The sequence below is a fragment of the Myotis lucifugus genome, unplaced genomic scaffold (genome assembly GCF_000147115.1).
Source record: "Myotis lucifugus unplaced genomic scaffold, Myoluc2.0 scaffold_95, whole genome shotgun sequence".
Taxonomy (NCBI): domain Eukaryota; kingdom Metazoa; phylum Chordata; class Mammalia; order Chiroptera; family Vespertilionidae; genus Myotis; species Myotis lucifugus.
In genome coordinates this window covers 3564529-3570084 of record NW_005871143.1, presented here as the reverse complement: position 1 = coordinate 3570084, position 5556 = coordinate 3564529, and positions in this window count along the sequence as shown.

Below are 5556 nucleotides of genomic sequence, written 5' to 3'. Positions count from 1 at the left end.
AAACCTATCGACCACTCCCCCTCTATCTACTATCCTAATTAAGAGAAGACAATGAAACGACCGGACAATCCCATCAAGACCACCGCGCGTTCGAGTAGGGGGGAGGAACCCTATTGGGGGGAGACTTTTTCCCCATCCCCCGGGCGGGTCGTGGGGCGCAGGGGGGGGGGGATCCCCCAAGGGGGGTTCCGCCCCCCTCCCCCGCGAGCTTCACCCCCCCCCCCCCCCCCCCCCCCAATGTCTCCTGTTGCTCTCAGTATTAATTCTTTTTTGTTGTCGTCGCCCCACTCTCCCCCACCGTGGGGTTTCCCGCTGGAGCGGCGGGGCTGCTGCTCGCCCAGGCGAAAGTAATCGAGCCCCGCTGGGGCCTCCGGAGCGCTCGGGCTCGGGGACCCCAAATCCGGTCCCCGAGGTGAGCAGTGTGGAGAGTGCCCCCGGCTCCCCCGGGACAGGTTCCGGTGGGCCTCCCTGCGGACGGACCCACTTCATACTTCACAGTATTCAATACCTTGACGTTGTCATTAGGGGGTGGAAACCTTTCCTGAAGGCAGGCTCCCCCTTAAAACAGCGAGCATTGTGTGGCTTAATTTTACGAGGCCCTTATTGCAGGGACGGTGGTGGGCGGTGTAACAGGTACACCCCCAGAGCTTCAGAGAGCAGTCAGGAGACAAGGCTCAGTGTGTACGTTATAGGAAGGGCTCCTAGAGACATCAAAACATTTTTATAGGCTCGTTAATTTTCATAACAGGCCTCTTTGGGTAGCAAAGAATTATGCTCATTTAAAAAAATATTTTTATTGATTTCAGAGAGGAAGAGAGAGAGAGAAACATCAGTGATGAGAGAGAATCATTGATCCGCTGCCTCCTGCACGCCCTCCGCTGGGGATGGAGCCCACAATCCCAGCATGTGTCCGGACCAGGAATTGAACTGCGACCTCCTGGTTCATCCGTAGCTGCTCAACCACTGAGCCATGCCAGCCCGGCTGTGCTCATTTTTAAAACCAGGAAATGTTCACTGAGGTCAGCAGAGTCAAAAATAGGACTTCCTACTTTGCAGTTCCCAATCGAGTGCTTTGCATGGTCCCCAAATTTGGCACAAGCTGCCAAGTGTTGCTCTCTGACCCATCCTAGAATTACTAGTTTGTTTTCACCACTTCCCTTTATGTTATCCTTTCCTTAGTGGACAAAATTGGACTTTACATGTATAAACTACATGACATAAATTCTGGTATTTTGTTTGCTTCCAAAGATATTATCATGGCAGTTGACCAAATAAGCAAGGAACAGTTTGCTGGATAGAGAATTCTTTATTTTGTCTTGATGGTGATTGAACTGAAGGCCCTCAATGTCTGGCCAGAACTAATAGACACTTAGTCTAATTTCTCTCTCAATTACCCAGACAACTAGATCCCCTGTTGTTCTTTAATAAAAATATTTGATCTATTGTTTGATGACTTTTTCAAGTCATTGCACTTTAAATGTTGCCATTGTATTTAACTTGTTCTAAAACTTTCATTAATATCACAGTGACAATGAATCAAATGTAAGCCAATCTCTGTTTAATGTTGACTAGCCAAGGTAGAATAAATGGACTCCAAGCCTCACTCAAACTTTCTCAAAGTTCTCATCAAGGTTTTATGTGTGAAGGTGTAATTTTTTTCCTGTCAGCACACTTGGAAACTATGTAGAACTTTACGTATCCTGGGAATGGTTGAGGAAATAAAAGTATCTGACATTTTGTCGGAAGCATTTTATAGGAATGACTGGTTTTCTCCAAACAAGCAATCTCAAGAAATTAATGATTTTAGTTCAGGGGAGGATGTTGTGAAACAGGCGCTTATACTGAAGGTGGCAGAGAACATTGATAATGTCATTCATTTTATTTTATTTTTTTTTAATTTTTTAAAAATATATTTTATTGATTTTTTTACAGAGAGGAAGGGAGAGAAATAGAGAGTTAGAAACATCGATGAGAGAGAAACATCGATCAGCTGCCTCCTGCACACCTCCCGCCAGGGATGTGCCCGCAACCAAGGTACATACCCCTGACCGGAATCGAACCTGGGACCCTTCAGTCCGCAGGTCGACGCTCTATCCACTGAGCCAAACCGGTTACGGCATGTCATTCATTTTAGAAAGCTACCTATTTTGTAATATTTATAAAGAGACATGAAGGTATTCGTGCCTATTGACTTATTTCTACCAAAAACACAAAACAAAGTAACAAACTCTAAAATGTGGAAGAAATTTAGGCCTAAACATGTTCAACAGGAAGTATTGATGGATGAAATACGAAAGCAAACAAAATGCTCAGCATGAAGGGACTAGTTGAAGAAAGCATCGTATACCCCTCTCAATAGAATTAGGACTGCAGGAGCACATATAATACTTTTTTTTTTTTTTAATGCCTCCTCTCTGGGCAGGGAAATTGCCAAAAGAATGAGGCCAAAAATTAGAAAAAGACACTTCTTCCTGTTGATTTAGTCAGTGGAGACTGAGCTCAATTGCAGATCCACTTCTGCCAGGCCTCTGCACAGGCACAGGGCTGAAATAAGTATTAGATGGCCTCTTTAAAAATGGTTTTGAAGACATGGAAAAGTGATGTGGATGTGCTACATGGAACAAGGCTACCCCATAATTATAATTTGCCAAAACTGTTCCTAAAAAGACAGAAAGGAAATTCCCAAACTGTTTTATAATGGACAAGTGCAATACATAATTAAAGGTACTTTTTTTATTACAAACCTAGAGGCCTGTGCACGAAATTTATACACGGGGGGGGGGGGGGTGTCCCTCAGCCCAGCCTGCACCCTCTCCAATTGGGGCCTAAACGGGCAGTCAGACATCCCTCTCACAATCCAGGACTGCTGGCTCCCAACTGCTCGCCTGTCTGCCTGCCTGATGCCCCTAACTGCTTCTGTCTGCCAGCCTGATCACCCTCTAACCACTCCCCTGCCAGCCTGATCGATGCCTAACTGCTCCCCTGCTGACCCGATTGCCCCTAACTGCCCTCCCCTGCCGGACTGGTTGTTCCTAACTGCCCTCCCCTGCAGGCCTGGTTCCCCCCAACTGCCCTCCCCTGCTGGCCTGGTTGCCCCCAACTGGGCCTGGTTGCTCCGAACTGCCCTCCCCTGCAGGCCTGGTTCCCCCCAACTGTCCTCCCCTGCAGGCCTGGTCGCCCTCAACTGCCCTCCTCTGCCGGCCATCTTGTGGCGGCCATCTTTGACCACATGGGGTGGCCATCTTGTGTGTTGGAGTGATGGTCAATTTGCATATTACCCTTTTATTAAATAGGATATTAAACTTGTACATAGAGATATAAATGATAAAAATGCATTAGCCTTGAACTTCGCACTCTTTGTACCTGTTTTTTCAGTCTTTACAATGTATTGCTATAATACTGATATATATCCACTGAGGTTCTCAGTAGCCAACCATAAGCAGCAAGAACTTATTGGAAAGATATGTATGGTTCTCAGAATTGAGCAGAAGGCTGGAAAACTAGCCCACATTCAGGGAAGAGGATGATACAAAGGTATAAATACCAGTAGGCAGGGATCTTGTGACCATCTTTGAAAGCTGTCTATCACGGAGTCGGTGCAACTTCTGGTGAACCCAGAAAGACTGCATTGCCACACAGAGATCAAATATAGCTCTAGACCAGGGAGTGGCAAACTTTTTCTGTAATGGGTCAGTAGGAAATATTTTAGGCTCTATAGGCCATATGGTCACAGCTACTTAACTTTGCCATTGTAGATGAAAAGAAGCCATAGAGGATCCGTTAACCAATGAATGTTGCTGTATTCCAATAAAACTTTATTACACACACATACACACACACACACACACACACACACATACACACAGGCAGCAAGCTAGATTTGGCCCACAGGTTATACTTTGTAATCCCTAGTCTAGATCATTTTATCGATAGTCCTTATAAACTATTCTCAACACTAAATGACAAGACCAAGTCACTGACAATGAAATTCCAGGAGTTGATAAGTTTATTACCAACAGTGCATGCTGTGCCCTAGAGTCCCAGACAAAACTATGCCATATGTGAATGGAATCAGGATATTTTGGCAGCTGGTGTGTGGTAAATTGAAATGCATGGCAAACAGCCGACCAATGCGAAGCAACTACAGCAGGATAAAGTCCAAATTGGAAGTAGGGCTCTGTCAGCATTTATTAAGCACCCATTATGTATGGAATCCTGTTTTAAGTTCTGGGCGTGGAATAAGCAAAAGAGGAAAGAGGGATTACAAAGATGAAAAAGGCAGTATGGAACCTGTTCCTGCAGTAAGCAAAATAGAGTTGGAGAGACAAACTGGTACACATGAATTAGAGCAGGGCTTCTCAAACCTGAACATGGGGATTTGCTGAGTGGGACCTGAGATTCTGCATTCCTAGCAGGATTCCTGGTGATGCCGCTGCTGCTGGACCACCCTTTGACTAGCAAGGCAAGTGTGGCCGGCCGTGAGTTTGACATGCTTGGAGGCCAGGTAGACAGTCTAATGAGGGGAGGACTTCTTATGTTATCTTGGCCAGACTGGGAAGGTGGTGCTGGCTATACCACCAAAACCAAGATATAGTAGCTCTGGGGCTTAGGGTTCAAAGTGAAAAGAATCTGTAGAATCACATGGGATAATACAAGTGCATTATTCCATATTCATGCATGAATGAAATGGTTACAGTTCAGTGTTCATTAATATATGTTAAAAACAAAAGTTATTACATTTTTAGGACAATTTCATTAACATGCTCTAGAACAGCGGTTCTCAACCTGTGGGTCGCGACCCTTTGGGGGTCGAACGACCCTTCCACAAGGGTTGCCTACGACCATCAGAAAACACATATATAATTACATATTGTTTTTGTGATTAATCACTATGCTTTAATTATGTTCAATTTGTAACAATGAAATTGGGGGTCACCACAACATGAGGAACTGTATTAAAGGGTTGCGACATTAGGGAGGTTGAGAACCACTGCTCTAGAAGAATTTGCACAGAAATTGCAATTTTGCCTTAAAGAATCTGAGCTAACAATTATTTAACAAATTAGTCTACTGTCAATCTCCTGATTCTCCTCTCAATTTTCCCTTCTCCTTTTTCTTTTTTTTTCCTCCACTCCTTTTTCTAGTCCATTAGAAACTTATTTGTCAAAACTCACATTTTTTCTTTCATATTGATTTTTATGTTTCCTCTTTCTTGTTTTCTCTTAGCAATATGTAAACTTGCATTCAAAATGGAGTAGCAACAGGGTGCAGATGGCAGAAGCTCACTTCCTCTGCATTGTCTCCCTCAGTGTTGTAGGGCAGGCATGGGAAGGTTCTCAGTGGAATCGTGGAATGTGAAGGATGCCCCAGAATTTCCTGAGTTCCACACAATGCCACTGCTGGCCTCGGAAATGGCCATGGGTTCAGTGCATTCTATAGCCTCCAGGCAGTCAAAGTCCTGGTTGTTTTAGTTTATTCAGACCATTGTAACAAAATACCATAGACTGGGTGGTTTATAAACAACAAACATTTATTACTCACAGATCTGGAGGCTGG